Source organism: Ambystoma mexicanum, unplaced genomic scaffold (genome assembly GCF_040938575.1).
Source record: "Ambystoma mexicanum isolate Mex_15411 unplaced genomic scaffold, UKY_AmexF1_1 Mex_scaf106, whole genome shotgun sequence".
NCBI lineage: Eukaryota > Metazoa > Chordata > Amphibia > Caudata > Ambystomatidae > Ambystoma > Ambystoma mexicanum.
In genome coordinates this window covers 475,538-500,144 of record NW_027182332.1, presented here as the reverse complement: position 1 = coordinate 500,144, position 24,607 = coordinate 475,538, and the positions used below count along the sequence as shown (strand labels likewise).

General features: G+C 47.9%; 74 non-coding genes across 74 annotated transcripts; all 74 read right to left on the bottom strand.

Annotated features, from left to right (window-relative positions):
* Positions 1-462: 462 nt before the first annotated feature.
* On the bottom strand, positions 463-581 carry LOC138551835 (5S ribosomal RNA). Its single transcript, XR_011295540.1, has one exon. It is a non-coding gene; the product is annotated as a 5S ribosomal RNA (ribosomal RNA).
* A 106-nt stretch (positions 582-687) lies between these two features.
* On the bottom strand, positions 688-806 carry LOC138551834 (5S ribosomal RNA). The gene has a single exon (XR_011295539.1). It is a non-coding gene; the product is annotated as a 5S ribosomal RNA (ribosomal RNA).
* A 106-nt stretch (positions 807-912) lies between these two features.
* Positions 913-1,031, bottom strand: LOC138552921 (5S ribosomal RNA). Its single transcript, XR_011296599.1, has one exon. It is a non-coding gene; the product is annotated as a 5S ribosomal RNA (ribosomal RNA).
* Positions 1,032-1,138: 107 nt separating this feature from the next.
* On the bottom strand, positions 1,139-1,257 carry LOC138551833 (5S ribosomal RNA). Its single transcript, XR_011295538.1, has one exon. It is a non-coding gene; the product is annotated as a 5S ribosomal RNA (ribosomal RNA).
* Positions 1,258-1,720: 463 nt separating this feature from the next.
* On the bottom strand, positions 1,721-1,839 carry LOC138551831 (5S ribosomal RNA). Its single transcript, XR_011295536.1, has one exon. It is a non-coding gene; the product is annotated as a 5S ribosomal RNA (ribosomal RNA).
* Positions 1,840-1,945: 106 nt separating this feature from the next.
* On the bottom strand, positions 1,946-2,064 carry LOC138551830 (5S ribosomal RNA). The gene has a single exon (XR_011295535.1). It is a non-coding gene; the product is annotated as a 5S ribosomal RNA (ribosomal RNA).
* A 106-nt stretch (positions 2,065-2,170) lies between these two features.
* Positions 2,171-2,289, bottom strand: LOC138551829 (5S ribosomal RNA). Its single transcript, XR_011295534.1, has one exon. It is a non-coding gene; the product is annotated as a 5S ribosomal RNA (ribosomal RNA).
* Positions 2,290-2,395: 106 nt separating this feature from the next.
* On the bottom strand, positions 2,396-2,514 carry LOC138551828 (5S ribosomal RNA). The gene has a single exon (XR_011295533.1). It is a non-coding gene; the product is annotated as a 5S ribosomal RNA (ribosomal RNA).
* Positions 2,515-2,620: 106 nt separating this feature from the next.
* LOC138552693 (5S ribosomal RNA) lies at positions 2,621-2,739 on the bottom strand. Its single transcript, XR_011296371.1, has one exon. It is a non-coding gene; the product is annotated as a 5S ribosomal RNA (ribosomal RNA).
* A 106-nt stretch (positions 2,740-2,845) lies between these two features.
* Positions 2,846-2,964, bottom strand: LOC138551827 (5S ribosomal RNA). Its single transcript, XR_011295532.1, has one exon. It is a non-coding gene; the product is annotated as a 5S ribosomal RNA (ribosomal RNA).
* A 474-nt stretch (positions 2,965-3,438) lies between these two features.
* LOC138551826 (5S ribosomal RNA) lies at positions 3,439-3,557 on the bottom strand. The gene has a single exon (XR_011295531.1). It is a non-coding gene; the product is annotated as a 5S ribosomal RNA (ribosomal RNA).
* Positions 3,558-3,663: 106 nt separating this feature from the next.
* LOC138551825 (5S ribosomal RNA) lies at positions 3,664-3,782 on the bottom strand. The gene has a single exon (XR_011295530.1). It is a non-coding gene; the product is annotated as a 5S ribosomal RNA (ribosomal RNA).
* Positions 3,783-3,888: 106 nt separating this feature from the next.
* Positions 3,889-4,007, bottom strand: LOC138551824 (5S ribosomal RNA). The gene has a single exon (XR_011295529.1). It is a non-coding gene; the product is annotated as a 5S ribosomal RNA (ribosomal RNA).
* Positions 4,008-4,113: 106 nt separating this feature from the next.
* Positions 4,114-4,232, bottom strand: LOC138552692 (5S ribosomal RNA). Its single transcript, XR_011296370.1, has one exon. It is a non-coding gene; the product is annotated as a 5S ribosomal RNA (ribosomal RNA).
* A 106-nt stretch (positions 4,233-4,338) lies between these two features.
* Positions 4,339-4,457, bottom strand: LOC138551823 (5S ribosomal RNA). The gene has a single exon (XR_011295528.1). It is a non-coding gene; the product is annotated as a 5S ribosomal RNA (ribosomal RNA).
* Positions 4,458-4,563: 106 nt separating this feature from the next.
* On the bottom strand, positions 4,564-4,682 carry LOC138551822 (5S ribosomal RNA). Its single transcript, XR_011295527.1, has one exon. It is a non-coding gene; the product is annotated as a 5S ribosomal RNA (ribosomal RNA).
* A 106-nt stretch (positions 4,683-4,788) lies between these two features.
* On the bottom strand, positions 4,789-4,907 carry LOC138551820 (5S ribosomal RNA). The gene has a single exon (XR_011295525.1). It is a non-coding gene; the product is annotated as a 5S ribosomal RNA (ribosomal RNA).
* A 106-nt stretch (positions 4,908-5,013) lies between these two features.
* LOC138551819 (5S ribosomal RNA) lies at positions 5,014-5,132 on the bottom strand. The gene has a single exon (XR_011295524.1). It is a non-coding gene; the product is annotated as a 5S ribosomal RNA (ribosomal RNA).
* Positions 5,133-5,238: 106 nt separating this feature from the next.
* LOC138553094 (5S ribosomal RNA) lies at positions 5,239-5,357 on the bottom strand. Its single transcript, XR_011296771.1, has one exon. It is a non-coding gene; the product is annotated as a 5S ribosomal RNA (ribosomal RNA).
* A 2,266-nt stretch (positions 5,358-7,623) lies between these two features.
* Positions 7,624-7,742, bottom strand: LOC138551817 (5S ribosomal RNA). Its single transcript, XR_011295523.1, has one exon. It is a non-coding gene; the product is annotated as a 5S ribosomal RNA (ribosomal RNA).
* A 474-nt stretch (positions 7,743-8,216) lies between these two features.
* On the bottom strand, positions 8,217-8,335 carry LOC138551816 (5S ribosomal RNA). Its single transcript, XR_011295522.1, has one exon. It is a non-coding gene; the product is annotated as a 5S ribosomal RNA (ribosomal RNA).
* Positions 8,336-8,441: 106 nt separating this feature from the next.
* LOC138551815 (5S ribosomal RNA) lies at positions 8,442-8,560 on the bottom strand. The gene has a single exon (XR_011295521.1). It is a non-coding gene; the product is annotated as a 5S ribosomal RNA (ribosomal RNA).
* Positions 8,561-8,666: 106 nt separating this feature from the next.
* LOC138551814 (5S ribosomal RNA) lies at positions 8,667-8,785 on the bottom strand. Its single transcript, XR_011295520.1, has one exon. It is a non-coding gene; the product is annotated as a 5S ribosomal RNA (ribosomal RNA).
* A 106-nt stretch (positions 8,786-8,891) lies between these two features.
* On the bottom strand, positions 8,892-9,010 carry LOC138551813 (5S ribosomal RNA). Its single transcript, XR_011295519.1, has one exon. It is a non-coding gene; the product is annotated as a 5S ribosomal RNA (ribosomal RNA).
* A 474-nt stretch (positions 9,011-9,484) lies between these two features.
* Positions 9,485-9,603, bottom strand: LOC138551812 (5S ribosomal RNA). Its single transcript, XR_011295518.1, has one exon. It is a non-coding gene; the product is annotated as a 5S ribosomal RNA (ribosomal RNA).
* Positions 9,604-9,709: 106 nt separating this feature from the next.
* On the bottom strand, positions 9,710-9,828 carry LOC138551811 (5S ribosomal RNA). The gene has a single exon (XR_011295517.1). It is a non-coding gene; the product is annotated as a 5S ribosomal RNA (ribosomal RNA).
* A 106-nt stretch (positions 9,829-9,934) lies between these two features.
* LOC138552920 (5S ribosomal RNA) lies at positions 9,935-10,053 on the bottom strand. The gene has a single exon (XR_011296598.1). It is a non-coding gene; the product is annotated as a 5S ribosomal RNA (ribosomal RNA).
* Positions 10,054-10,160: 107 nt separating this feature from the next.
* LOC138551810 (5S ribosomal RNA) lies at positions 10,161-10,279 on the bottom strand. Its single transcript, XR_011295516.1, has one exon. It is a non-coding gene; the product is annotated as a 5S ribosomal RNA (ribosomal RNA).
* Positions 10,280-10,742: 463 nt separating this feature from the next.
* On the bottom strand, positions 10,743-10,861 carry LOC138551808 (5S ribosomal RNA). The gene has a single exon (XR_011295514.1). It is a non-coding gene; the product is annotated as a 5S ribosomal RNA (ribosomal RNA).
* Positions 10,862-10,967: 106 nt separating this feature from the next.
* Positions 10,968-11,086, bottom strand: LOC138551807 (5S ribosomal RNA). The gene has a single exon (XR_011295513.1). It is a non-coding gene; the product is annotated as a 5S ribosomal RNA (ribosomal RNA).
* A 106-nt stretch (positions 11,087-11,192) lies between these two features.
* Positions 11,193-11,311, bottom strand: LOC138551806 (5S ribosomal RNA). The gene has a single exon (XR_011295512.1). It is a non-coding gene; the product is annotated as a 5S ribosomal RNA (ribosomal RNA).
* A 106-nt stretch (positions 11,312-11,417) lies between these two features.
* Positions 11,418-11,536, bottom strand: LOC138552691 (5S ribosomal RNA). The gene has a single exon (XR_011296369.1). It is a non-coding gene; the product is annotated as a 5S ribosomal RNA (ribosomal RNA).
* Positions 11,537-11,642: 106 nt separating this feature from the next.
* LOC138551805 (5S ribosomal RNA) lies at positions 11,643-11,761 on the bottom strand. Its single transcript, XR_011295511.1, has one exon. It is a non-coding gene; the product is annotated as a 5S ribosomal RNA (ribosomal RNA).
* Positions 11,762-12,235: 474 nt separating this feature from the next.
* LOC138551804 (5S ribosomal RNA) lies at positions 12,236-12,354 on the bottom strand. Its single transcript, XR_011295510.1, has one exon. It is a non-coding gene; the product is annotated as a 5S ribosomal RNA (ribosomal RNA).
* A 106-nt stretch (positions 12,355-12,460) lies between these two features.
* LOC138551803 (5S ribosomal RNA) lies at positions 12,461-12,579 on the bottom strand. Its single transcript, XR_011295509.1, has one exon. It is a non-coding gene; the product is annotated as a 5S ribosomal RNA (ribosomal RNA).
* A 106-nt stretch (positions 12,580-12,685) lies between these two features.
* On the bottom strand, positions 12,686-12,804 carry LOC138552919 (5S ribosomal RNA). The gene has a single exon (XR_011296597.1). It is a non-coding gene; the product is annotated as a 5S ribosomal RNA (ribosomal RNA).
* A 107-nt stretch (positions 12,805-12,911) lies between these two features.
* LOC138551801 (5S ribosomal RNA) lies at positions 12,912-13,030 on the bottom strand. The gene has a single exon (XR_011295508.1). It is a non-coding gene; the product is annotated as a 5S ribosomal RNA (ribosomal RNA).
* Positions 13,031-13,493: 463 nt separating this feature from the next.
* Positions 13,494-13,612, bottom strand: LOC138551800 (5S ribosomal RNA). The gene has a single exon (XR_011295507.1). It is a non-coding gene; the product is annotated as a 5S ribosomal RNA (ribosomal RNA).
* Positions 13,613-13,718: 106 nt separating this feature from the next.
* LOC138551799 (5S ribosomal RNA) lies at positions 13,719-13,837 on the bottom strand. Its single transcript, XR_011295506.1, has one exon. It is a non-coding gene; the product is annotated as a 5S ribosomal RNA (ribosomal RNA).
* A 106-nt stretch (positions 13,838-13,943) lies between these two features.
* Positions 13,944-14,062, bottom strand: LOC138551798 (5S ribosomal RNA). Its single transcript, XR_011295505.1, has one exon. It is a non-coding gene; the product is annotated as a 5S ribosomal RNA (ribosomal RNA).
* Positions 14,063-14,168: 106 nt separating this feature from the next.
* LOC138551796 (5S ribosomal RNA) lies at positions 14,169-14,287 on the bottom strand. Its single transcript, XR_011295503.1, has one exon. It is a non-coding gene; the product is annotated as a 5S ribosomal RNA (ribosomal RNA).
* A 106-nt stretch (positions 14,288-14,393) lies between these two features.
* On the bottom strand, positions 14,394-14,512 carry LOC138551795 (5S ribosomal RNA). Its single transcript, XR_011295502.1, has one exon. It is a non-coding gene; the product is annotated as a 5S ribosomal RNA (ribosomal RNA).
* A 464-nt stretch (positions 14,513-14,976) lies between these two features.
* On the bottom strand, positions 14,977-15,095 carry LOC138551794 (5S ribosomal RNA). The gene has a single exon (XR_011295501.1). It is a non-coding gene; the product is annotated as a 5S ribosomal RNA (ribosomal RNA).
* Positions 15,096-15,201: 106 nt separating this feature from the next.
* On the bottom strand, positions 15,202-15,320 carry LOC138551793 (5S ribosomal RNA). The gene has a single exon (XR_011295500.1). It is a non-coding gene; the product is annotated as a 5S ribosomal RNA (ribosomal RNA).
* Positions 15,321-15,426: 106 nt separating this feature from the next.
* On the bottom strand, positions 15,427-15,545 carry LOC138552918 (5S ribosomal RNA). Its single transcript, XR_011296596.1, has one exon. It is a non-coding gene; the product is annotated as a 5S ribosomal RNA (ribosomal RNA).
* A 107-nt stretch (positions 15,546-15,652) lies between these two features.
* On the bottom strand, positions 15,653-15,771 carry LOC138551792 (5S ribosomal RNA). The gene has a single exon (XR_011295499.1). It is a non-coding gene; the product is annotated as a 5S ribosomal RNA (ribosomal RNA).
* A 463-nt stretch (positions 15,772-16,234) lies between these two features.
* LOC138551791 (5S ribosomal RNA) lies at positions 16,235-16,353 on the bottom strand. Its single transcript, XR_011295498.1, has one exon. It is a non-coding gene; the product is annotated as a 5S ribosomal RNA (ribosomal RNA).
* A 106-nt stretch (positions 16,354-16,459) lies between these two features.
* On the bottom strand, positions 16,460-16,578 carry LOC138551790 (5S ribosomal RNA). The gene has a single exon (XR_011295497.1). It is a non-coding gene; the product is annotated as a 5S ribosomal RNA (ribosomal RNA).
* A 106-nt stretch (positions 16,579-16,684) lies between these two features.
* Positions 16,685-16,803, bottom strand: LOC138551789 (5S ribosomal RNA). Its single transcript, XR_011295496.1, has one exon. It is a non-coding gene; the product is annotated as a 5S ribosomal RNA (ribosomal RNA).
* A 106-nt stretch (positions 16,804-16,909) lies between these two features.
* On the bottom strand, positions 16,910-17,028 carry LOC138551788 (5S ribosomal RNA). Its single transcript, XR_011295495.1, has one exon. It is a non-coding gene; the product is annotated as a 5S ribosomal RNA (ribosomal RNA).
* Positions 17,029-17,134: 106 nt separating this feature from the next.
* On the bottom strand, positions 17,135-17,253 carry LOC138552690 (5S ribosomal RNA). The gene has a single exon (XR_011296368.1). It is a non-coding gene; the product is annotated as a 5S ribosomal RNA (ribosomal RNA).
* Positions 17,254-17,359: 106 nt separating this feature from the next.
* LOC138551787 (5S ribosomal RNA) lies at positions 17,360-17,478 on the bottom strand. The gene has a single exon (XR_011295494.1). It is a non-coding gene; the product is annotated as a 5S ribosomal RNA (ribosomal RNA).
* Positions 17,479-17,952: 474 nt separating this feature from the next.
* Positions 17,953-18,071, bottom strand: LOC138551784 (5S ribosomal RNA). Its single transcript, XR_011295492.1, has one exon. It is a non-coding gene; the product is annotated as a 5S ribosomal RNA (ribosomal RNA).
* Positions 18,072-18,177: 106 nt separating this feature from the next.
* Positions 18,178-18,296, bottom strand: LOC138551783 (5S ribosomal RNA). Its single transcript, XR_011295491.1, has one exon. It is a non-coding gene; the product is annotated as a 5S ribosomal RNA (ribosomal RNA).
* A 106-nt stretch (positions 18,297-18,402) lies between these two features.
* LOC138551782 (5S ribosomal RNA) lies at positions 18,403-18,521 on the bottom strand. The gene has a single exon (XR_011295490.1). It is a non-coding gene; the product is annotated as a 5S ribosomal RNA (ribosomal RNA).
* A 106-nt stretch (positions 18,522-18,627) lies between these two features.
* LOC138551781 (5S ribosomal RNA) lies at positions 18,628-18,746 on the bottom strand. Its single transcript, XR_011295489.1, has one exon. It is a non-coding gene; the product is annotated as a 5S ribosomal RNA (ribosomal RNA).
* A 474-nt stretch (positions 18,747-19,220) lies between these two features.
* On the bottom strand, positions 19,221-19,339 carry LOC138551780 (5S ribosomal RNA). The gene has a single exon (XR_011295488.1). It is a non-coding gene; the product is annotated as a 5S ribosomal RNA (ribosomal RNA).
* A 106-nt stretch (positions 19,340-19,445) lies between these two features.
* LOC138551779 (5S ribosomal RNA) lies at positions 19,446-19,564 on the bottom strand. The gene has a single exon (XR_011295487.1). It is a non-coding gene; the product is annotated as a 5S ribosomal RNA (ribosomal RNA).
* Positions 19,565-19,670: 106 nt separating this feature from the next.
* Positions 19,671-19,789, bottom strand: LOC138552917 (5S ribosomal RNA). Its single transcript, XR_011296595.1, has one exon. It is a non-coding gene; the product is annotated as a 5S ribosomal RNA (ribosomal RNA).
* A 107-nt stretch (positions 19,790-19,896) lies between these two features.
* On the bottom strand, positions 19,897-20,015 carry LOC138551778 (5S ribosomal RNA). The gene has a single exon (XR_011295486.1). It is a non-coding gene; the product is annotated as a 5S ribosomal RNA (ribosomal RNA).
* Positions 20,016-20,478: 463 nt separating this feature from the next.
* On the bottom strand, positions 20,479-20,597 carry LOC138551777 (5S ribosomal RNA). The gene has a single exon (XR_011295485.1). It is a non-coding gene; the product is annotated as a 5S ribosomal RNA (ribosomal RNA).
* A 106-nt stretch (positions 20,598-20,703) lies between these two features.
* Positions 20,704-20,822, bottom strand: LOC138551776 (5S ribosomal RNA). The gene has a single exon (XR_011295484.1). It is a non-coding gene; the product is annotated as a 5S ribosomal RNA (ribosomal RNA).
* Positions 20,823-20,928: 106 nt separating this feature from the next.
* On the bottom strand, positions 20,929-21,047 carry LOC138551775 (5S ribosomal RNA). The gene has a single exon (XR_011295483.1). It is a non-coding gene; the product is annotated as a 5S ribosomal RNA (ribosomal RNA).
* A 106-nt stretch (positions 21,048-21,153) lies between these two features.
* Positions 21,154-21,272, bottom strand: LOC138552688 (5S ribosomal RNA). The gene has a single exon (XR_011296366.1). It is a non-coding gene; the product is annotated as a 5S ribosomal RNA (ribosomal RNA).
* A 106-nt stretch (positions 21,273-21,378) lies between these two features.
* On the bottom strand, positions 21,379-21,497 carry LOC138551773 (5S ribosomal RNA). Its single transcript, XR_011295481.1, has one exon. It is a non-coding gene; the product is annotated as a 5S ribosomal RNA (ribosomal RNA).
* A 474-nt stretch (positions 21,498-21,971) lies between these two features.
* LOC138551772 (5S ribosomal RNA) lies at positions 21,972-22,090 on the bottom strand. Its single transcript, XR_011295480.1, has one exon. It is a non-coding gene; the product is annotated as a 5S ribosomal RNA (ribosomal RNA).
* A 106-nt stretch (positions 22,091-22,196) lies between these two features.
* LOC138551771 (5S ribosomal RNA) lies at positions 22,197-22,315 on the bottom strand. Its single transcript, XR_011295479.1, has one exon. It is a non-coding gene; the product is annotated as a 5S ribosomal RNA (ribosomal RNA).
* A 106-nt stretch (positions 22,316-22,421) lies between these two features.
* Positions 22,422-22,540, bottom strand: LOC138552916 (5S ribosomal RNA). The gene has a single exon (XR_011296594.1). It is a non-coding gene; the product is annotated as a 5S ribosomal RNA (ribosomal RNA).
* A 107-nt stretch (positions 22,541-22,647) lies between these two features.
* LOC138551769 (5S ribosomal RNA) lies at positions 22,648-22,766 on the bottom strand. The gene has a single exon (XR_011295478.1). It is a non-coding gene; the product is annotated as a 5S ribosomal RNA (ribosomal RNA).
* A 463-nt stretch (positions 22,767-23,229) lies between these two features.
* On the bottom strand, positions 23,230-23,348 carry LOC138551768 (5S ribosomal RNA). The gene has a single exon (XR_011295477.1). It is a non-coding gene; the product is annotated as a 5S ribosomal RNA (ribosomal RNA).
* Positions 23,349-23,454: 106 nt separating this feature from the next.
* On the bottom strand, positions 23,455-23,573 carry LOC138551767 (5S ribosomal RNA). Its single transcript, XR_011295476.1, has one exon. It is a non-coding gene; the product is annotated as a 5S ribosomal RNA (ribosomal RNA).
* Positions 23,574-23,679: 106 nt separating this feature from the next.
* LOC138551766 (5S ribosomal RNA) lies at positions 23,680-23,798 on the bottom strand. Its single transcript, XR_011295475.1, has one exon. It is a non-coding gene; the product is annotated as a 5S ribosomal RNA (ribosomal RNA).
* Positions 23,799-23,904: 106 nt separating this feature from the next.
* Positions 23,905-24,023, bottom strand: LOC138551765 (5S ribosomal RNA). The gene has a single exon (XR_011295474.1). It is a non-coding gene; the product is annotated as a 5S ribosomal RNA (ribosomal RNA).
* A 106-nt stretch (positions 24,024-24,129) lies between these two features.
* Positions 24,130-24,248, bottom strand: LOC138551764 (5S ribosomal RNA). The gene has a single exon (XR_011295473.1). It is a non-coding gene; the product is annotated as a 5S ribosomal RNA (ribosomal RNA).
* Positions 24,249-24,607: the final 359 nt, after the last annotated feature.

The following is a 24,607-nucleotide window of genomic DNA, read 5'->3' as shown; positions in this document are numbered from 1 at the left end:
AAGAATATTACTCTTATGCATTTGCATTTAGTAAGCTAAGCCATGCAGCCACTTGCAACATGATACCACGCTCATCGCTCGATCAGCGCTCGATCAGGCTCGATCAGGCGAGATATATAAGACTGGTGGGCCCATTCAGGACTCCTATGTCTGGTAGGATAACTTTAATCCATCCATCCTGTTTCTGTTGCAGGGAGGTGGAGAGAACAATCAACACAATAACGGCTTTCTTTCATGCCTCTTGAAGGACTCAATATTCTCTGTACTGCATTACATGTGAAAGTCGATTTATTACCCATGAACACACTACCTGTATGCTAATTATATGTAAATAGGTAGCTCCAGCCCTCATAATGCTGTCCAACATTTCCGCTATAAAACGGGATACAATTATTTTGGAAACATACCAAATTTGAAAAGTAATTGAGAAGTTGCGCAATTACTAATCATGGAGCACGAAATAGCCTACAGCACCTGGTATTCCCAGGCGGTCTCCCATCCAGGTACTAACTAGGCCCGACACTGCTTAGCTTCCGAGATCAGACGAGATCGGGCGCATTCAGTGTGGTGTGGCCGTAGGCTCTGGGCCTAGTGAGTTTTGTACTTTTAAGCATCTAGTCGGCTAGACCTTGCAGTTTTGAAAGGCAATTGAGAAATGGCTCACTTCCTGAACTTGGAGCACAAAAAAGCCTACAGCACCTGGTATTCCCAGGCGGTCTCCCATCCAGGTACTAACTAGGCCCGACACTGCTTAGCTTCCGAGATCAGACGAGATCGGGCGCATTCAGTGTGGTGTGGCCGTAGGCTCTGGGCCTAGTGAGTTTTGTACTTTTAAGCATCTAGTCGGCTAGACCTTGCAGTTTTGAAAGGCAATTGAGAAATGGCTCACTTCCTGAACTTGGAGCACAAAAAAGCCTACAGCACCTGGTATTCCCATGCGGTCTCCCATCCAGGTACTAACTAGGCCCGACACTGCTTAGCTTCCGAGATCAGACGAGATCAGGCGCATTCAGTGTGGTGTGGCCGTAGGCTCTGGGCCTAGTGAGTTTTGTACTTTTAAGCATCTAGTCGGCTAGACCTTGCAGTTTTGAAAGGCAATTGAGAAATGGCTCACTTCCTGAACTTGGAGCAAAAAAAAAGCCTACAGCACCTGGTATTCCCAGGCGGTCTCCCATCCAGGTACTAACTAGGCCCGACACTGCTTAGCTTCCGAGATCAGACGAGATCGGGCGCATTCAGTGTGGTGTGGCCGTAGGCTCTAGAAATGCTAAGAATATTACTCTTATGCATTTGCATTTAGTAAGCTAAGCCATGCAGCCACTTGCAACATGATACCACGCTCATCGCTCGATCAGGCTCGATCAGGCGAGATATATAAGACTGGTGGGCCCATTCAGGACTCCTATGTCTGGTAGGATAACTTTAATCCATCCATCCTGTTTCTGTTGCAGGGAGGTGGAGAGAACAATCAACACAATAACGGCTTTCTTTCATGCCTCTTGAAGGACTCAATATTCTCTGTACTGCATTACATGTGAAAGTCGATTTATTACCCATGAACACACTACCTGTATGCTAATTATATGTAAATAGGTAGCTCCAGCCCTCATAATGTTGTCCAACATTTCCGCTATAAAACGGGATACAATTATTTTGGAAACATACCAAATTTGAAAAGTAATTGAGAAGTTGTGCAATTACTAATCATGGAGCACAAAATAGCCTACAGCACCTGGTATTCCCAGGCGGTCTCCCATCCAGGTACTAACTAGGCCCGACACTGCTTAGCTTCCGAGATCAGACGAGATCGGGCGCATTCAGTGTGGTGTGGCCGTAGGCTCTGGGCCTAGTGAGTTTTGTACTTTTAAGCATCTAGTCGGCTAGACCTTGCAGTTTTGAAAGGCAATTGAGAAATGGCTCACTTCCTGAACTTGGAGCACAAAAAAGCCTACAGCACCTGGTATTCCCAGGCGGTCTCCCATCCAGGTACTAACTAGGCCCGACACTGCTTAGCTTCCGAGATCAGACGAGATCGGGCGCATTCAGTGTGGTGTGGCCGTAGGCTCTGGTCCTAGTGAGTTTTGTACTTTTAAGCATCTAGTCGGCTAGACCTTGCAGTTTTGAAAGGCAATTGAGAAATGGCTCACTTCCTGAACTTGGAGCACAAAAAAGCCTACAGCACCTGGTATTCCCAGGCGGTCTCCCATCCAGGTACTAACTAGGCCCGACACTGCTTAGCTTCCGAGATCAGACGAGATCGGGCGCATTCAGTGTGGTGTGGCCGTAGGCTCTGGGCCTAGTGAGTTTTGTACTTTTAAGCATCTAGTCGGCTAGACCTTGCAGTTTTGAAAGGCAATTGAGAAATGGCTCACTTCCTGAACTTGGAGCACAAAAAAGCCTACAGCACCTGGTATTCCCAGGCGGTCTCCCATCCAGGTACTAACTAGGCCCGACACTGCTTAGCTTCCGAGATCAGACGAGATCGGGCGCATTCAGTGTGGTGTGGCCGTAGGCTCTGGGCCTAGTGAGTTTTGTACTTTTAAGCATATAGTCGGCTAGACCTTGCAGTTTTGAAAGGCAATTGAGAAATGGCTCACTTCCTGAACTTGGAGCACAAAAAAGCCTACAGCACCTGGTATTCCCAGGCGGTCTCCCATCCAGGTACTAACTAGGCCCGACACTGCTTAGCTTCCGAGATCAGACGAGATCAGGCGCATTCAGTGTGGTGTGGCCGTAGGCTCTGGGCCTAGTGAGTTTTGTACTTTTAAGCATCTAGTCGGCTAGACCTTGCAGTTTTGAAAGGCAATTGAGAAATGGCTCACTTCCTGAACTTGGAGCACAAAAAAGCCTACAGCACCTGGTATTCCCAGGCGGTCTCCCATCCAGGTACTAACTAGGCCCGACACTGCTTAGCTTCCGAGATCAGACGAGATCGGGCGCATTCAGTGTGGTGTGGCCGTAGGCTCTAGAAATGCTAAGAATATTACTCTTATGCATTTGCATTTAGTAAGCTAAGCCATGCAGCCACTTGCAACATGATACCACGCTCATCGCTCGATCAGCGCTCGATCAGGCTCGATCAGGCGAGATATATAAGACTGGTGGGCCCATTCAGGACTCCTATGTCTGGTAGGATAACTTTAATCCATCCATCCTGTTTCTGTTGCAGGGAGGTGGAGAGAACAATCAACACAATAACGGCTTTCTTTCATGCCTCTTGAAGGACTCAATATTCTCTGTACTGCATTACATGTGAAAGTCGATTTATTACCCATGAACACACTACCTGTATGCTAATTATATGTAAATAGGTAGCTCCAGCCCTCATAATGTTGTCCAACATTTCCGCTATAAAACGGGATAAAATTATTTTGGAAACATACCAAATTTGAAAAGTAATTGAGAAGTTGTGCAATTACTAATCATGGAGCACAAAATAGCCTACAGCACCTGGTATTCCCAGGCGGTCTCCCATCCAGGTACTAACTAGGCCCGACACTGCTTAGCTTCCGAGATCAGACGAGATCGGGCGCATTCAGTGTGGTGTGGCCGTAGGCTCTGGGCCTAGTGAGTTTTGTACTTTTAAGCATCTAGTCGGCTAGACCTTGCAGTTTTGAAAGGCAATTGAGAAATGGCTCACTTCCTGAACTTGGAGCACAAAAAAGCCTACAGCACCTGGTATTCCCAGGCGGTCTCCCATCCAGGTACTAACTAGGCCCGACACTGCTTAGCTTCCGAGATCAGACGAGATCGGGCGCATTCAGTGTGGTGTGGCCGTAGGCTCTGGTCCTAGTGAGTTTTGTACTTTTAAGCATCTAGTCGGCTAGACCTTGCAGTTTTGAAAGGCAATTGAGAAATGGCTCACTTCCTGAACTTGGAGCACAAAAAAGCCTACAGCACCTGGTATTCCCAGGCGGTCTCCCATCCAGGTACTAACTAGGCCCGACACTGCTTAGCTTCCGAGATCAGACGAGATCGGGCGCATTCAGTGTGGTGTGGCCGTAGGCTCTGGGCCTAGTGAGTTTTGTACTTTTAAGCATCTAGTCGGCTAGACCTTGCAGTTTTGAAAGGCAATTGAGAAATGGCTCACTTCCTGAACTTGGAGCACAAAAAAGCCTACAGCACCTGGTATTCCCAGGCGGTCTCCCATCCAGGTACTAACTAGGCCCGACACTGCTTAGCTTCCGAGATCAGACGAGATCAGGCGCATTCAGTGTGGTGTGGCCGTAGGCTCTGGGCCTAGTGAGTTTTGTACTTTTAAGCATCTAGTCGGCTAGACCTTGCAGTTTTGAAAGGCAATTGAGAAATGGCTCACTTCCTGAACTTGGAGCACAAAAAAGCCTACAGCACCTGGTATTCCCAGGCGGTCTCCCATCCAGGTACTAACTAGGCCCGACACTGCTTAGCTTCCGAGATCAGACGAGATCGGGCGCATTCAGTGTGGTGTGGCCGTAGGCTCTGGTCCTAGTGAGTTTTGTACTTTTAAGCATCTAGTCGGCTAGACCTTGCAGTTTTGAAAGGCAATTGAGAAATGGCTCACTTCCTGAACTTGGAGCACAAAAAAGCCTACAGCACCTGGTATTCCCAGGCGGTCTCCCATCCAGGTACTAACTAGGCCCGACACTGCTTAGCTTCCGAGATCAGACGAGATCGGGCGCATTCAGTGTGGTGTGGCCGTAGGCTCTGGGCCTAGTGAGTTTTGTACTTTTAAGCATCTAGTCGGCTAGACCTTGCAGTTTTGAAAGGCAATTGAGAAATGGCTCACTTCCTGAACTTGGAGCACAAAAAAGCCTACAGCACCTGGTATTCCCAGGCGGTCTCCCATCCAGGTACTAACTAGGCCCGACACTGCTTAGCTTCCGAGATCAGACGAGATCGGGCGCATTCAGTGTGGTGTGGCCGTAGGCTCTGGGCCTAGTGAGTTTTGTACTTTTAAGCATCTAGTCGGCTAGACCTTGCAGTTTTGAAAGGCAATTGAGAAATGGCTCACTTCCTGAACTTGGAGCACAAAAAAGCCTACAGCACCTGGTATTCCCAGGCGGTCTCCCATCCAGGTACTAACTAGGCCCGACACTGCTTAGCTTCCGAGATCAGACGAGATCGGGCGCATTCAGTGTGGTGTGGCCGTAGGCTCTGGGCCTAGTGAGTTTTGTACTTTTAAGCATATAGTCGGCTAGACCTTGCAGTTTTGAAAGGCAATTGAGAAATGGCTCACTTCCTGAACTTGGAGCACAAAAAAGCCTACAGCACCTGGTATTCCCAGGCGGTCTCCCATCCAGGTACTAACTAGGCCCGACACTGCTTAGCTTCCGAGATCAGACGAGATCAGGCGCATTCAGTGTGGTGTGGCCGTAGGTGTTAGGCAGAAACCTGTGCAGTTACACCAGTGTTAGGCAGAAACCTGTGCAGTTCCCTTGGGGAACACTGCAAAAGATTTAAGACTACAGGTAGAGCAGTAAACCCCTTTGGTAGCAGTCTGTACCACCCAGATTTACCTGGTAGCTGTGGCTGAGCAGTCAGACTTCTCTCAAGAAGAGTTAGGCAGTATGCAAAGTATACACAATATGTACCAAAACACAATAGCACAAGCAAACACTGACCAGAGCTTGGTTTCAAAAGAATATTGTTATTTATTTAAAAACACACATAAGTAAAAACACTCTAGCAACGAATATGGTAAAAACACTTCAACACAGTTATAATGAAAGTAAATTCAATCCTTTCTCCTATCTAGACAACTCTAGGTTAACACCACTTAATTAAAACAGAGGTGAGTGCTTAACGTTAGATGACACTCTAGTAGTTTCCAAGAAAGGGAGAGAAAAAGCAGAAATAGGTTAAACACACCACTCTAAGGTCCAGAACACTTGCAATAGGCTTAAAGAAGCACAAAGTCACAGGTGAGCAAAAGTCACTAGGCAGGGCCCACTCTTAGAGTAGCCGGAGCGAAAAGGTGCCCAAGATCACACTGTTAGTTAGAGATTCAAGTCTTGCAAAGAGTCAAAAAGAGTTTTAGAGTGGCTCAGAAAGTTTAGCCAAAGTGTCCCAGGCACTCCCAGGTTCGAAAGCCGGGGACTAAATCTACCCCGTACAGTCGGTGGCAAGGGAAGCCAGGCGGAACACAGTACCTTAAGCGGAAAGGATCCTCCAGCGGTGGCAGTTGTTCCAGGCAGTGGCAGCAGGGCTCGACGTCGGTCAGGGGAGAAGAAGTTCTCGCTGAAGAGCAGAAGAGGAGGGTCGTTGCACTGCCCGGGAAGAAACCAGCCGCGGAGTCCTCCGGTTAAAGGGTTGGTACCGACTTTCGCGGTAGGGGGGTAAAGTGTGGTATTCCGGTTGCCGGGGTGCTTGGCACAGGCAAGGCGGCCACGAGATACCTCAAAGAACGGAAAGAAGGCGAAAACTGGTTGTCCCCACCAGTTAAGGGAAGGAGCCACTCCGTTAAGAGTTCTCCTCGGTCGTCGGGAAAAAGTGGTGAGACGGTTCAGCAGGGCTCCACCGGGTGGTGTCGTCGAAGCAGGTCGGCTCAGCTCTTCCCTCGTCGGATTCTTGGTCCTGTGGCGACTTCTGAAGTCCCAGTCCCCAAAGCCCTGCTTTTATGCAGCAAGCCCCCATTCACCCAGCCTAGCTGTCACTCAAACATGCTACGTGGTGAGCCGGGCGGCTCACCACTTGGGCCAATCAGGACGGAGTGCGACTTGAGTTACCAAGGTAACTCAGTCCAGGGTGCCTAAATCCCCCTCCACCCCTCCTAAGTACCCCAGACAGAGTGGCACCACTTTGGAGGGCTTCTGTGGAGAAGCCCGCCAAAAGTGGAACAAAGGGCTCCACTTTGGGTCAGAGTTACAGAGGCGAACACCAACGCCATTTTAGAATCAAGTTTTGGCAAAAAGTCCCAACCGGAGTTATAAAAAGAAATATATAAACCGGCGGGATGTTTAAGGCTACCGTAAATAAATAATTAAATGTGTTAGCCTAAAACAATGGGAAATCCCATAGGGAAATATTCGCGGTCGAATATAAAAAGTAGTTTCCACTGCCACCAGCCAAAACTCGATCAGGGGGGACGGAGACGTGCCCCCTCGACTAACAGACCCTGGGGCAATCGAATTGCCCCAGCCAGTACGTCCACAATATGATGGTTTGTACTGGTTCTGTTCAGGATTCAAGACTAGCAAAGTCTTTGGTGACTTTACATGCCCTGGGAGACAGTAGTCAGTCCCAGGGTATGGAGTCTATGTTGGGGAGTCCCTAGGACACTCCTGGGTCACGGCACAGAGGGTGCTGTGTAACCCACATCACAAAAATACATGAGGCCCTATGGAGTAAAAGACCCCATAGCCCATTCAACACAAGGTTTAACCAAGATAACACAGTTCAACATGTCCAAGAGTGAGGGTAAAAGAGTCTCACTCTTGGCAGGAGAAAAAAAATAAACTCCAGAAATCCAGCAAAGCTGCTGGGGGACTCACTAGGTAGGGAAATTCAGCCTAAACAGAGAATTCTCCCTAACAGTAGGCTCTGGGCCTAGTGAGTTTTGTACTTTTAAGCATCTAGTCGGCTAGACCTTGCAGTTTTGAAAGGCAATTGAGAAATGGCTCACTTCCTGAACTTGGAGCACAAAAAAGCCTACAGCACCTGGTATTCCCAGGCGGTCTCCCATCCAGGTACTAACTAGGCCCGACACTGCTTAGCTTCCGAGATCAGACGAGATCGGGCGCATTCAGTGTGGTGTGGCCGTAGGCTCTAGAAATGCTAAGAATATTACTCTTATGCATTTGCATTTAGTAAGCTAAGCCATGCAGCCACTTGCAACATGATACCACGCTCATCGCTCGATCAGCGCTCGATCAGGCTCGATCAGGCGAGATATATAAGACTGGTGGGCCCATTCAGGACTCCTATGTCTGGTAGGATAACTTTAATCCATCCATCCTGTTTCTGTTGCAGGGAGGTGGAGAGAACAATCAACACAATAACGGCTTTCTTTCATGCCTCTTGAAGGACTCAATATTCTCTGTACTGCATTACATGTGAAAGTCGATTTATTACCCATGAACACACTACCTGTATGCTAATTATATGTAAATAGGTAGCTCCAGCCCTCATAATGTTGTCCAACATTTCCGCTATAAAACGGGATAAAATTATTTTGGAAACATACCAAATTTGAAAAGTAATTGAGAAGTTGTGCAATTACTAATCATGGAGCACAAAATAGCCTACAGCACCTGGTATTCCCAGGCGGTCTCCCATCCAGGTACTAACTAGGCCCGACACTGCTTAGCTTCCGAGATCAGACGAGATCGGGCGCATTCAGTGTGGTGTGGCCGTAGGCTCTGGGCCTAGTGAGTTTTGTACTTTTAAGCATCTAGTCGGCTAGACCTTGCAGTTTTGAAAGGCAATTGAGAAATGGCTCACTTCCTGAACTTGGAGCACAAAAAAGCCTACAGCACCTGGTATTCCCAGGCGGTCTCCCATCCAGGTACTAACTAGGCCCGACACTGCTTAGCTTCCGAGATCAGACGAGATCGGGCGCATTCAGTGTGGTGTGGCCGTAGGCTCTGGTCCTAGTGAGTTTTGTACTTTTAAGCATCTAGTCGGCTAGACCTTGCAGTTTTGAAAGGCAATTGAGAAATGGCTCACTTCCTGAACTTGGAGCACAAAAAAGCCTACAGCACCTGGTATTCCCAGGCGGTCTCCCATCCAGGTACTAACTAGGCCCGACACTGCTTAGCTTCCGAGATCAGACGAGATCGGGCGCATTCAGTGTGGTGTGGCCGTAGGCTCTGGGCCTAGTGAGTTTTGTACTTTTAAGCATCTAGTCGGCTAGACCTTGCAGTTTTGAAAGGCAATTGAGAAATGGCTCACTTCCTGAACTTGGAGCACAAAAAAGCCTACAGCACCTGGTATTCCCAGGCGGTCTCCCATCCAGGTACTAACTAGGCCCGACACTGCTTAGCTTCCGAGATCAGACGAGATCGGGCGCATTCAGTGTGGTGTGGCCGTAGGCTCTAGAAATGCTAAGAATATTACTCTTATGCATTTGCATTTAGTAAGCTAAGCCATGCAGCCACTTGCAACATGATACCACGCTCATCGCTCGATCAGCGCTCGATCAGGCTCGATCAGGCGAGATATATAAGACTGGTGGGCCCATTCAGGACTCCTATGTCTGGTAGGATAACTTTAATCCATCCATCCTGTTTCTGTTGCAGGGAGGTGGAGAGAACAATCAACACAATAACGGCTTTCTTTCATGCCTCTTGAAGGACTCAATATTCTCTGTACTGCATTACATGTGAAAGTCGATTTATTACCCATGAACACACTACCTGTATGCTAATTATATGTAAATAGGTAGCTCCAGCCCTCATAATGCTGTCCAACATTTCCGCTATAAAACGGGATACAATTATTTTGGAAACATACCAAATTTGAAAAGTAATTGAGAAGTTGCGCAATTACTAATCATGGAGCACGAAATAGCCTACAGCACCTGGTATTCCCAGGCGGTCTCCCATCCAGGTACTAACTAGGCCCGACACTGCTTAGCTTCCGAGATCAGACGAGATCGGGCGCATTCAGTGTGGTGTGGCCGTAGGCTCTGGGCCTAGTGAGTTTTGTACTTTTAAGCATCTAGTCGGCTAGACCTTGCAGTTTTGAAAGGCAATTGAGAAATGGCTCACTTCCTGAACTTGGAGCACAAAAAAGCCTACAGCACCTGGTATTCCCAGGCGGTCTCCCATCCAGGTACTAACTAGGCCCGACACTGCTTAGCTTCCGAGATCAGACGAGATCGGGCGCATTCAGTGTGGTGTGGCCGTAGGCTCTGGGCCTAGTGAGTTTTGTACTTTTAAGCATCTAGTCGGCTAGACCTTGCAGTTTTGAAAGGCAATTGAGAAATGGCTCACTTCCTGAACTTGGAGCACAAAAAAGCCTACAGCACCTGGTATTCCCATGCGGTCTCCCATCCAGGTACTAACTAGGCCCGACACTGCTTAGCTTCCGAGATCAGACGAGATCAGGCGCATTCAGTGTGGTGTGGCCGTAGGCTCTGGGCCTAGTGAGTTTTGTACTTTTAAGCATCTAGTCGGCTAGACCTTGCAGTTTTGAAAGGCAATTGAGAAATGGCTCACTTCCTGAACTTGGAGCAAAAAAAAAGCCTACAGCACCTGGTATTCCCAGGCGGTCTCCCATCCAGGTACTAACTAGGCCCGACACTGCTTAGCTTCCGAGATCAGACGAGATCGGGCGCATTCAGTGTGGTGTGGCCGTAGGCTCTAGAAATGCTAAGAATATTACTCTTATGCATTTGCATTTAGTAAGCTAAGCCATGCAGCCACTTGCAACATGATACCACGCTCATCGCTCGATCAGGCTCGATCAGGCGAGATATATAAGACTGGTGGGCCCATTCAGGACTCCTATGTCTGGTAGGATAACTTTAATCCATCCATCCTGTTTCTGTTGCAGGGAGGTGGAGAGAACAATCAACACAATAACGGCTTTCTTTCATGCCTCTTGAAGGACTCAATATTCTCTGTACTGCATTACATGTGAAAGTCGATTTATTACCCATGAACACACTACCTGTATGCTAATTATATGTAAATAGGTAGCTCCAGCCCTCATAATGTTGTCCAACATTTCCGCTATAAAACGGGATACAATTATTTTGGAAACATACCAAATTTGAAAAGTAATTGAGAAGTTGTGCAATTACTAATCATGGAGCACAAAATAGCCTACAGCACCTGGTATTCCCAGGCGGTCTCCCATCCAGGTACTAACTAGGCCCGACACTGCTTAGCTTCCGAGATCAGACGAGATCGGGCGCATTCAGTGTGGTGTGGCCGTAGGCTCTGGGCCTAGTGAGTTTTGTACTTTTAAGCATCTAGTCGGCTAGACCTTGCAGTTTTGAAAGGCAATTGAGAAATGGCTCACTTCCTGAACTTGGAGCACAAAAAAGCCTACAGCACCTGGTATTCCCAGGCGGTCTCCCATCCAGGTACTAACTAGGCCCGACACTGCTTAGCTTCCGAGATCAGACGAGATCGGGCGCATTCAGTGTGGTGTGGCCGTAGGCTCTGGTCCTAGTGAGTTTTGTACTTTTAAGCATCTAGTCGGCTAGACCTTGCAGTTTTGAAAGGCAATTGAGAAATGGCTCACTTCCTGAACTTGGAGCACAAAAAAGCCTACAGCACCTGGTATTCCCAGGCGGTCTCCCATCCAGGTACTAACTAGGCCCGACACTGCTTAGCTTCCGAGATCAGACGAGATCGGGCGCATTCAGTGTGGTGTGGCCGTAGGCTCTGGGCCTAGTGAGTTTTGTACTTTTAAGCATCTAGTCGGCTAGACCTTGCAGTTTTGAAAGGCAATTGAGAAATGGCTCACTTCCTGAACTTGGAGCACAAAAAAGCCTACAGCACCTGGTATTCCCAGGCGGTCTCCCATCCAGGTACTAACTAGGCCCGACACTGCTTAGCTTCCGAGATCAGACGAGATCAGGCGCATTCAGTGTGGTGTGGCCGTAGGCTCTGGGCCTAGTGAGTTTTGTACTTTTAAGCATCTAGTCGGCTAGACCTTGCAGTTTTGAAAGGCAATTGAGAAATGGCTCACTTCCTGAACTTGGAGCACAAAAAAGCCTACAGCACCTGGTATTCCCAGGCGGTCTCCCATCCAGGTACTAACTAGGCCCGACACTGCTTAGCTTCCGAGATCAGACGAGATCGGGCGCATTCAGTGTGGTGTGGCCGTAGGCTCTAGAAATGCTAAGAATATTACTCTTATGCATTTGCATTTAGTAAGCTAAGCCATGCAGCCACTTGCAACATGATACCACGCTCATCGCTCGATCAGCGCTCGATCAGGCTCGATCAGGCGAGATATATAAGACTGGTGGGCCCATTCAGGACTCCTATGTCTGGTAGGATAACTTTAATCCATCCATCCTGTTTCTGTTGCAGGGAGGTGGAGAGAACAATCAACACAATAACGGCTTTCTTTCATGCCTCTTGAAGGACTCAATATTCTCTGTACTGCATTACATGTGAAAGTCGATTTATTACCCATGAACACACTACCTGTATGCTAATTATATGTAAATAGGTAGCTCCAGCCCTCATAATGCTGTCCAACATTTCCGCTATAAAACGGGATACAATTATTTTGGAAACATACCAAATTTGAAAAGTAATTGAGAAGTTGCGCAATTACTAATCATGGAGCACGAAATAGCCTACAGCACCTGGTATTCCCAGGCGGTCTCCCATCCAGGTACTAACTAGGCCCGACACTGCTTAGCTTCCGAGATCAGACGAGATCGGGCGCATTCAGTGTGGTGTGGCCGTAGGCTCTGGGCCTAGTGAGTTTTGTACTTTTAAGCATCTAGTCGGCTAGACCTTGCAGTTTTGAAAGGCAATTGAGAAATGGCTCACTTCCTGAACTTGGAGCACAAAAAAGCCTACAGCACCTGGTATTCCCAGGCGGTCTCCCATCCAGGTACTAACTAGGCCCGACACTGCTTAGCTTCCGAGATCAGACGAGATCGGGCGCATTCAGTGTGGTGTGGCCGTAGGCTCTGGGCCTAGTGAGTTTTGTACTTTTAAGCATCTAGTCGGCTAGACCTTGCAGTTTTGAAAGGCAATTGAGAAATGGCTCACTTCCTGAACTTGGAGCACAAAAAAGCCTACAGCACCTGGTATTCCCATGCGGTCTCCCATCCAGGTACTAACTAGGCCCGACACTGCTTAGCTTCCGAGATCAGACGAGATCAGGCGCATTCAGTGTGGTGTGGCCGTAGGCTCTGGGCCTAGTGAGTTTTGTACTTTTAAGCATCTAGTCGGCTAGACCTTGCAGTTTTGAAAGGCAATTGAGAAATGGCTCACTTCCTGAACTTGGAGCAAAAAAAAAGCCTACAGCACCTGGTATTCCCAGGCGGTCTCCCATCCAGGTACTAACTAGGCCCGACACTGCTTAGCTTCCGAGATCAGACGAGATCGGGCGCATTCAGTGTGGTGTGGCCGTAGGCTCTAGAAATGCTAAGAATATTACTCTTATGCATTTGCATTTAGTAAGCTAAGCCATGCAGCCACTTGCAACATGATACCACGCTCATCGCTCGATCAGGCTCGATCAGGCGAGATATATAAGACTGGTGGGCCCATTCAGGACTCCTATGTCTGGTAGGATAACTTTAATCCATCCATCCTGTTTCTGTTGCAGGGAGGTGGAGAGAACAATCAACACAATAACGGCTTTCTTTCATGCCTCTTGAAGGACTCAATATTCTCTGTACTGCATTACATGTGAAAGTCGATTTATTACCCATGAACACACTACCTGTATGCTAATTATATGTAAATAGGTAGCTCCAGCCCTCATAATGTTGTCCAACATTTCCGCTATAAAACGGGATACAATTATTTTGGAAACATACCAAATTTGAAAAGTAATTGAGAAGTTGTGCAATTACTAATCATGGAGCACAAAATAGCCTACAGCACCTGGTATTCCCAGGCGGTCTCCCATCCAGGTACTAACTAGGCCCGACACTGCTTAGCTTCCGAGATCAGACGAGATCGGGCGCATTCAGTGTGGTGTGGCCGTAGGCTCTGGGCCTAGTGAGTTTTGTACTTTTAAGCATCTAGTCGGCTAGACCTTGCAGTTTTGAAAGGCAATTGAGAAATGGCTCACTTCCTGAACTTGGAGCACAAAAAAGCCTACAGCACCTGGTATTCCCAGGCGGTCTCCCATCCAGGTACTAACTAGGCCCGACACTGCTTAGCTTCCGAGATCAGACGAGATCGGGCGCATTCAGTGTGGTGTGGCCGTAGGCTCTGGTCCTAGTGAGTTTTGTACTTTTAAGCATCTAGTCGGCTAGACCTTGCAGTTTTGAAAGGCAATTGAGAAATGGCTCACTTCCTGAACTTGGAGCACAAAAAAGCCTACAGCACCTGGTATTCCCAGGCGGTCTCCCATCCAGGTACTAACTAGGCCCGACACTGCTTAGCTTCCGAGATCAGACGAGATCGGGCGCATTCAGTGTGGTGTGGCCGTAGGCTCTGGGCCTAGTGAGTTTTGTACTTTTAAGCATCTAGTCGGCTAGACCTTGCAGTTTTGAAAGGCAATTGAGAAATGGCTCACTTCCTGAACTTGGAGCACAAAAAAGCCTACAGCACCTGGTATTCCCAGGCGGTCTCCCATCCAGGTACTAACTAGGCCCGACACTGCTTAGCTTCCGAGATCAGACGAGATCGGGCGCATTCAGTGTGGTGTGGCCGTAGGCTCTGGGCCTAGTGAGTTTTGTACTTTTAAGCATATAGTCGGCTAGACCTTGCAGTTTTGAAAGGCAATTGAGAAATGGCTCACTTCCTGAACTTGGAGCACAAAAAAGCCTACAGCACCTGGTATTCCCAGGCGGTCTCCCATCCAGGTACTAACTAGGCCCGACACTGCTTAGCTTCCGAGATCAGACGAGATCGGGCGCATTCAGTGTGGTGTGGCCGTAGGCTCTAGAAATGCTAAGAATATTACTCTTATGCATTTGCATTTAGTAAGCTAAGCCATGCAGCCACTTGCAACATGATACCACGCTCATCGCTCGATCAGCGCTCGATCAGGCGAGATATATAAGACTGGTGGGCCCATTCAGGACTCCTATGTCTGGTAGGATAACTTTAATCCATCCATCCTGTTTCTGTTGCAGGGAGGTGGAGAGAACAATCAACACAATAACGGCTTTCTTTCATGCCTCTTGAAGGACTCAATATTCTCTGTACTGCATTACATGTGAAAGTCGATTTATTACCCATGAACACACTACCTGTATGCTAATTATATGTAAATAGGTAGCTCCAGCCCTCATAATGCTGTCCAACATTTCCGCTATAAAACGGGATACAATTATTTTGGAAACATACCAAATTTGAAAAGTAATTGAGAAGTTGCGCAATTACTAATCATGGAGCACGAAATAGCCTACAGCACCTGGTATTCCCAGGCGGTCTCCCATCCAGGTACTAACTAGGCCCGACACTGCTTAGCTTCCGAGATCAGACGAGATCGGGCGCATTCAGTGTGGTGTGGCCGTAGGCTCTGGGCCTAGTGAGTTTTGTACTTTTAAGCATCTAGTCGGCTAGACCTTGCAGTTTTGAAAGGCAATTGAGAAATGGCTCACTTCCTGAACTTGGAGCACAAAAAAGCCTACAGCACCTGGTATTCCCAGGCGGTCTCCCATCCAGGTACTAACTAGGCCCGACACTGCTTAGCTTCCGAGATCAGACGAGATCGGGCGCATTCAGTGTGGTGTGGCCGTAGGCTCTGGGCCTAGTGAGTTTTGTACTTTTAAGCATCTAGTCGGCTAGACCTTGCAGTTTTGAAAGGCAATTGAGAAATGGCTCACTTCCTGAACTTGGAGCACAAAAAAGCCTACAGCACCTGGTATTCCCATGCGGTCTCCCATCCAGGTACTAACTAGGCCCGACACTGCTTAGCTTCCGAGATCAGACGAGATCAGGCGCATTCAGTGTGGTGTGGCCGTAGGCTCTGGGCCTAGTGAGTTTTGTACTTTTAAGCATCTAGTCGGCTAGACCTTGCAGTTTTGAAAGGCAATTGAGAAATGGCTCACTTCCTGAACTTGGAGCAAAAAAAAAGCCTACAGCACCTGGTATTCCCAGGCGGTCTCCCATCCAGGTACTAACTAGGCCCGACACTGCTTAGCTTCCGAGATCAGACGAGATCGGGCGCATTCAGTGTGGTGTGGCCGTAGGCTCTAGAAATGCTAAGAATATTACTCTTATGCATTTGCATTTAGTAAGCTAAGCCATGCAGCCACTTGCAACATGATACCACGCTCATCGCTCGATCAGGCTCGATCAGGCGAGATATATAAGACTGGTGGGCCCATTCAGGACTCCTATGTCTGGTAGGATAACTTTAATCCATCCATCCTGTTTCTGTTGCAGGGAGGTGGAGAGAACAATCAACACAATAACGGCTTTCTTTCATGCCTCTTGAAGGACTCAATATTCTCTGTACTGCATTACATGTGAAAGTCGATTTATTACCCATGAACACACTACCTGTATGCTAATTATATGTAAATAGGTAGCTCCAGCCCTCATAATGTTGTCCAACATTTCCGCTATAAAACGGGATACAATTATTTTGGAAACATACCAAATTTGAAAAGTAATTGAGAAGTTGTGCAATTACTAATCATGGAGCACAAAATAGCCTACAGCACCTGGTATTCCCAGGCGGTCTCCCATCCAGGTACTAACTAGGCCCGACACTGCTTAGCTTCCGAGATCAGACGAGATCGGGCGCATTCAGTGTGGTGTGGCCGTAGGCTCTGGGCCTAGTGAGTTTTGTACTTTTAAGCATCTAGTCGGCTAGACCTTGCAGTTTTGAAAGGCAATTGAGAAATGGCTCACTTCCTGAACTTGGAGCACAAAAAAGCCTACAGCACCTGGTATTCCCAGGCGGTCTCCCATCCAGGTACTAACTAGGCCCGACACTGCTTAGCTTCCGAGATCAGACGAGATCGGGCGCATTCAGTGTGGTGTGGCCGTAGGCTCTGGTCCTAGTGAGTTTTGTACTTTTAAGCATCTAGTCGGCTAGACCTTGCAGTTTTGAAAGGCAATTGAGAAATGGCTCACTTCCTGAACTTGGAGCACAAAAAAGCCTACAGCACCTGGTATTCCCAGGCGGTCTCCCATCCAGGTACTAACTAGGCCCGACACTGCTTAGCTTCCGAGATCAGACGAGATCGGGCGCATTCAGTGTGGTGTGGCCGTAGGCTCTGGGCCTAGTGAGTTTTGTACTTTTAAGCATCTAGTCGGCTAGACCTTGCAGTTTTGAAAGGCAATTGAGAAATGGCTCACTTCCTGAACTTGGAGCACAAAAAAGCCTACAGCACCTGGTATTCCCAGGCGGTCTCCCATCCAGGTACTAACTAGGCCCGACACTGCTTAGCTTCCGAGATCAGACGAGATCGGGCGCATTCAGTGTGGTGTGGCCGTAGGCTCTGGGCCTAGTGAGTTTTGTACTTTTAAGCATATAGTCGGCTAGACCTTGCAGTTTTGAAAGGCAATTGAGAAATGGCTCACTTCCTGAACTTGGAGCACAAAAAAGCCTACAGCACCTGGTATTCCCAGGCGGTCTCCCATCCAGGTACTAACTAGGCCCGACACTGCTTAGCTTCCGAGATCAGACGAGATCAGGCGCATTCAGTGTGGTGTGGCCGTAGGCTCTGGGCCTAGTGAGTTTTGTACTTTTAAGCATCTAGTCGGCTAGACCTTGCAGTTTTGAAAGGCAATTGAGAAATGGCTCACTTCCTGAACTTGGAGCACAAAAAAGCCTACAGCACCTGGTATTCCCAGGCGGTCTCCCATCCAGGTACTAACTAGGCCCGACACTGCTTAGCTTCCGAGATCAGACGAGATCGGGCGCATTCAGTGTGGTGTGGCCGTAGGCTCTAGAAATGCTAAGAATATTACTCTTATGCATTTGCATTTAGTAAGCTAAGCCATGCAGCCACTTGCAACATGATACCACGCTCATCGCTCGATCAGCGCTCGATCAGGCTCGATCAGGCGAGATATATAAGACTGGTGGGCCCATTCAGGACTCCTATGTCTGGTAGGATAACTTTAATCCATCCATCCTGTTTCTGTTGCAGGGAGGTGGAGAGAACAATCAACACAATAACGGCTTTCTTTCATGCCTCTTGAAGGACTCAATATTCTCTGTACTGCATTACATGTGAAAGTCGATTTATTACCCATGAACACACTACCTGTATGCTAATTATATGTAAATAGGTAGCTCCAGCCCTCATAATGTTGTCCAACATTTCCGCTATAAAACGGGATAAAATTATTTTGGAAACATACCAAATTTGAAAAGTAATTGAGAAGTTGTGCAATTACTAATCATGGAGCACAAAATAGCCTACAGCACCTGGTATTCCCAGGCGGTCTCCCATCCAGGTACTAACTAGGCCCGACACTGCTTAGCTTCCGAGATCAGACGAGATCGGGCGCATTCAGTGTGGTGTGGCCGTAGGCTCTGGGCCTAGTGAGTTTTGTACTTTTAAGCATCTAGTCGGCTAGACCTTGCAGTTTTGAAAGGCAATTGAGAAATGGCTCACTTCCTGAACTTGGAGCACAAAAAAGCCTACAGCACCTGGTATTCCCAGGCGGTCTCCCATCCAGGTACTAACTAGGCCCGACACTGCTTAGCTTCCGAGATCAGACGAGATCGGGCGCATTCAGTGTGGTGTGGCCGTAGGCTCTGGTCCTAGTGAGTTTTGTACTTTTAAGCATCTAGTCGGCTAGACCTTGCAGTTTTGAAAGGCAATTGAGAAATGGCTCACTTCCTGAACTTGGAGCACAAAAAAGCCTACAGCACCTGGTATTCCCAGGCGGTCTCCCATCCAGGTACTAACTAGGCCCGACACTGCTTAGCTTCCGAGATCAGACGAGATCGGGCGCATTCAGTGTGGTGTGGCCGTAGGCTCTGGGCCTAGTGAGTTTTGTACTTTTAAGCATCTAGTCGGCTAGACCTTGCAGTTTTGAAAGGCAATTGAGAAATGGCTCACTTCCTGAACTTGGAGCACAAAAAAGCCTACAGCACCTGGTATTCCCAGGCGGTCTCCCATCCAGGTACTAACTAGGCCCGACACTGCTTAGCTTCCGAGATCAGACGAGATCGGGCGCATTCAGTGTGGTGTGGCCGTAGGCTCTAGAAATGCTAAGAATATTACTCTTATGCATTTGCATTTAGTAAGCTAAGCCATGCAGCCACTTGCAACATGATACCACGCTCATCGCTCGATCAGCGCTCGATCAGGCTCGATCAGGCGAGATATATAAGACTGGTGGGCCCATTCAGGACTCCTATGTCTGGTAGGATAACTTTAATCCATCCATCCTGTTTCTGTTGCAGGGAGGTGGAGAGAACAATCAACACAATAACGGCTTTCTTTCATGCCTCTTGAAGGACTCAATATTCTCTGTACTGCATTACATGTGAAAGTCGATTTATTACCCATGAACACACTACCTGTATGCTAATTATATGTAAATAGGTAGCTCCAGCCCTCATAATGCTGTCCAACATTTCCGCTATAAAACGGGATACAATTATTTTGGAAACATACCAAATTTGAAAAGTAATTGAGAAGTTGCGCAATTACTAATCATGGAGCACGAAATAGCCTACAGCACCTGGTATTCCCAGGCGGTCTCCCATCCAGGTACTAACTAGGCCCGACACTGCTTAGCTTCCGAGATCAGACGAGATCGGGCGCATTCAGTGTGGTGTGGCCGTAGGCTCTGGGCCTAGTGAGTTTTGTACTTTTAAGCATCTAGTCGGCTAGACCTTGCAGTTTTGAAAGGCAATTGAGAAATGGCTCACTTCCTGAACTTGGAGCACAAAAAAGCCTACAGCACCTGGTATTCCCAGGCGGTCTCCCATCCAGGTACTAACTAGGCCCGACACTGCTTAGCTTCCGAGATCAGACGAGATCGGGCGCATTCAGTGTGGTGTGGCCGTAGGCTCTGGGCCTAGTGAGTTTTGTACTTTTAAGCATCTAGTCGGCTAGACCTTGCAGTTTTGAAAGGCAATTGAGAAATGGCTCACTTCCTGAACTTGGAGCACAAAAAAGCCTACAGCACCTGGTATTCCCATGCGGTCTCCCATCCAGGTACTAACTAGGCCCGACACTGCTTAGCTTCCGAGATCAGACGAGATCAGGCGCATTCAGTGTGGTGTGGCCGTAGGCTCTGGGCCTAGTGAGTTTTGTACTTTTAAGCATCTAGTCGGCTAGACCTTGCAGTTTTGAAAGGCAATTGAGAAATGGCTCACTTCCTGAACTTGGAGCAAAAAAAAAGCCTACAGCACCTGGTATTCCCAGGCGGTCTCCCATCCAGGTACTAACTAGGCCCGACACTGCTTAGCTTCCGAGATCAGACGAGATCGGGCGCATTCAGTGTGGTGTGGCCGTAGGCTCTAGAAATGCTAAGAATATTACTCTTATGCATTTGCATTTAGTAAGCTAAGCCATGCAGCCACTTGCAACATGATACCACGCTCATCGCTCGATCAGGCTCGATCAGGCGAGATATATAAGACTGGTGGGCCCATTCAGGACTCCTATGTCTGGTAGGATAACTTTAATCCATCCATCCTGTTTCTGTTGCAGGGAGGTGGAGAGAACAATCAACACAATAACGGCTTTCTTTCATGCCTCTTGAAGGACTCAATATTCTCTGTACTGCATTACATGTGAAAGTCGATTTATTACCCATGAACACACTACCTGTATGCTAATTATATGTAAATAGGTAGCTCCAGCCCTCATAATGTTGTCCAACATTTCCGCTATAAAACGGGATACAATTATTTTGGAAACATACCAAATTTGAAAAGTAATTGAGAAGTTGTGCAATTACTAATCATGGAGCACAAAATAGCCTACAGCACCTGGTATTCCCAGGCGGTCTCCCATCCAGGTACTAACTAGGCCCGACACTGCTTAGCTTCCGAGATCAGACGAGATCGGGCGCATTCAGTGTGGTGTGGCCGTAGGCTCTGGGCCTAGTGAGTTTTGTACTTTTAAGCATCTAGTCGGCTAGACCTTGCAGTTTTGAAAGGCAATTGAGAAATGGCTCACTTCCTGAACTTGGAGCACAAAAAAGCCTACAGCACCTGGTATTCCCAGGCGGTCTCCCATCCAGGTACTAACTAGGCCCGACACTGCTTAGCTTCCGAGATCAGACGAGATCGGGCGCATTCAGTGTGGTGTGGCCGTAGGCTCTGGTCCTAGTGAGTTTTGTACTTTTAAGCATCTAGTCGGCTAGACCTTGCAGTTTTGAAAGGCAATTGAGAAATGGCTCACTTCCTGAACTTGGAGCACAAAAAAGCCTACAGCACCTGGTATTCCCAGGCGGTCTCCCATCCAGGTACTAACTAGGCCCGACACTGCTTAGCTTCCGAGATCAGACGAGATCGGGCGCATTCAGTGTGGTGTGGCCGTAGGCTCTGGGCCTAGTGAGTTTTGTACTTTTAAGCATCTAGTCGGCTAGACCTTGCAGTTTTGAAAGGCAATTGAGAAATGGCTCACTTCCTGAACTTGGAGCACAAAAAAGCCTACAGCACCTGGTATTCCCAGGCGGTCTCCCATCCAGGTACTAACTAGGCCCGACACTGCTTAGCTTCCGAGATCAGACGAGATCAGGCGCATTCAGTGTGGTGTGGCCGTAGGCTCTGGGCCTAGTGAGTTTTGTACTTTTAAGCATCTAGTCGGCTAGACCTTGCAGTTTTGAAAGGCAATTGAGAAATGGCTCACTTCCTGAACTTGGAGCACAAAAAAGCCTACAGCACCTGGTATTCCCAGGCGGTCTCCCATCCAGGTACTAACTAGGCCCGACACTGCTTAGCTTCCGAGATCAGACGAGATCGGGCGCATTCAGTGTGGTGTGGCCGTAGGCTCTAGAAATGCTAAGAATATTACTCTTATGCATTTGCATTTAGTAAGCTAAGCCATGCAGCCACTTGCAACATGATACCACGCTCATCGCTCGATCAGCGCTCGATCAGGCTCGATCAGGCGAGATATATAAGACTGGTGGGCCCATTCAGGACTCCTATGTCTGGTAGGATAACTTTAATCCATCCATCCTGTTTCTGTTGCAGGGAGGTGGAGAGAACAATCAACACAATAACGGCTTTCTTTCATGCCTCTTGAAGGACTCAATATTCTCTGTACTGCATTACATGTGAAAGTCGATTTATTACCCATGAACACACTACCTGTATGCTAATTATATGTAAATAGGTAGCTCCAGCCCTCATAATGCTGTCCAACATTTCCGCTATAAAACGGGATACAATTATTTTGGAAACATACCAAATTTGAAAAGTAATTGAGAAGTTGCGCAATTACTAATCATGGAGCACGAAATAGCCTACAGCACCTGGTATTCCCAGGCGGTCTCCCATCCAGGTACTAACTAGGCCCGACACTGCTTAGCTTCCGAGATCAGACGAGATCGGGCGCATTCAGTGTGGTGTGGCCGTAGGCTCTGGGCCTAGTGAGTTTTGTACTTTTAAGCATCTAGTCGGCTAGACCTTGCAGTTTTGAAAGGCAATTGAGAAATGGCTCACTTCCTGAACTTGGAGCACAAAAAAGCCTACAGCACCTGGTATTCCCAGGCGGTCTCCCATCCAGGTACTAACTAGGCCCGACACTGCTTAGCTTCCGAGATCAGACGAGATCGGGCGCATTCAGTGTGGTGTGGCCGTAGGCTCTGGGCCTAGTGAGTTTTGTACTTTTAAGCATCTAGTCGGCTAGACCTTGCAGTTTTGAAAGGCAATTGAGAAATGGCTCACTTCCTGAACTTGGAGCACAAAAAAGCCTACAGCACCTGGTATTCCCATGCGGTCTCCCATCCAGGTACTAACTAGGCCCGACACTGCTTAGCTTCCGAGATCAGACGAGATCAGGCGCATTCAGTGTGGTGTGGCCGTAGGCTCTGGGCCTAGTGAGTTTTGTACTTTTAAGCATCTAGTCGGCTAGACCTTGCAGTTTTGAAAGGCAATTGAGAAATGGCTCACTTCCTGAACTTGGAGCAAAAAAAAAGCCTACAGCACCTGGTATTCCCAGGCGGTCTCCCATCCAGGTACTAACTAGGCCCGACACTGCTTAGCTTCCGAGATCAGACGAGATCGGGCGCATTCAGTGTGGTGTGGCCGTAGGCTCTAGAAATGCTAAGAATATTACTCTTATGCATTTGCATTTAGTAAGCTAAGCCATGCAGCCACTTGCAACATGATACCACGCTCATCGCTCGATCAGGCTCGATCAGGCGAGATATATAAGACTGGTGGGCCCATTCAGGACTCCTATGTCTGGTAGGATAACTTTAATCCATCCATCCTGTTTCTGTTGCAGGGAGGTGGAGAGAACAATCAACACAATAACGGCTTTCTTTCATGCCTCTTGAAGGACTCAATATTCTCTGTACTGCATTACATGTGAAAGTCGATTTATTACCCATGAACACACTACCTGTATGCTAATTATATGTAAATAGGTAGCTCCAGCCCTCATAATGTTGTCCAACATTTCCGCTATAAAACGGGATACAATTATTTTGGAAACATACCAAATTTGAAAAGTAATTGAGAAGTTGTGCAATTACTAATCATGGAGCACAAAATAGCCTACAGCACCTGGTATTCCCAGGCGGTCTCCCATCCAGGTACTAACTAGGCCCGACACTGCTTAGCTTCCGAGATCAGACGAGATCGGGCGCATTCAGTGTGGTGTGGCCGTAGGCTCTGGGCCTAGTGAGTTTTGTACTTTTAAGCATCTAGTCGGCTAGACCTTGCAGTTTTGAAAGGCAATTGAGAAATGGCTCACTTCCTGAACTTGGAGCACAAAAAAGCCTACAGCACCTGGTATTCCCAGGCGGTCTCCCATCCAGGTACTAACTAGGCCCGACACTGCTTAGCTTCCGAGATCAGACGAGATCGGGCGCATTCAGTGTGGTGTGGCCGTAGGCTCTGGTCCTAGTGAGTTTTGTACTTTTAAGCATCTAGTCGGCTAGACCTTGCAGTTTTGAAAGGCAATTGAGAAATGGCTCACTTCCTGAACTTGGAGCACAAAAAAGCCTACAGCACCTGGTATTCCCAGGCGGTCTCCCATCCAGGTACTAACTAGGCCCGACACTGCTTAGCTTCCGAGATCAGACGAGATCGGGCGCATTCAGTGTGGTGTGGCCGTAGGCTCTGGGCCTAGTGAGTTTTGTACTTTTAAGCATCTAGTCGGCTAGACCTTGCAGTTTTGAAAGGCAATTGAGAAATGGCTCACTTCCTGAACTTGGAGCACAAAAAAGCCTACAGCACCTGGTATTCCCAGGCGGTCTCCCATCCAGGTACTAACTAGGCCCGACACTGCTTAGCTTCCGAGATCAGACGAGATCGGGCGCATTCAGTGTGGTGTGGCCGTAGGCTCTGGGCCTAGTGAGTTTTGTACTTTTAAGCATATAGTCGGCTAGACCTTGCAGTTTTGAAAGGCAATTGAGAAATGGCTCACTTCCTGAACTTGGAGCACAAAAAAGCCTACAGCACCTGGTATTCCCAGGCGGTCTCCCATCCAGGTACTAACTAGGCCCGACACTGCTTAGCTTCCGAGATCAGACGAGATCGGGCGCATTCAGTGTGGTGTGGCCGTAGGCTCTAGAAATGCTAAGAATATTACTCTTATGCATTTGCATTTAGTAAGCTAAGCCATGCAGCCACTTGCAACATGATACCACGCTCATCGCTCGATCAGCGCTCGATCAGGCGAGATATATAAGACTGGTGGGCCCATTCAGGACTCCTATGTCTGGTAGGATAACTTTAATCCATCCATCCTGTTTCTGTTGCAGGGAGGTGGAGAGAACAATCAACACAATAACGGCTTTCTTTCATGCCTCTTGAAGGACTCAATATTCTCTGTACTGCATTACATGTGAAAGTCGATTTATTACCCATGAACACACTACCTGTATGCTAATTATATGTAAATAGGTAGCTCCAGCCCTCATAATGC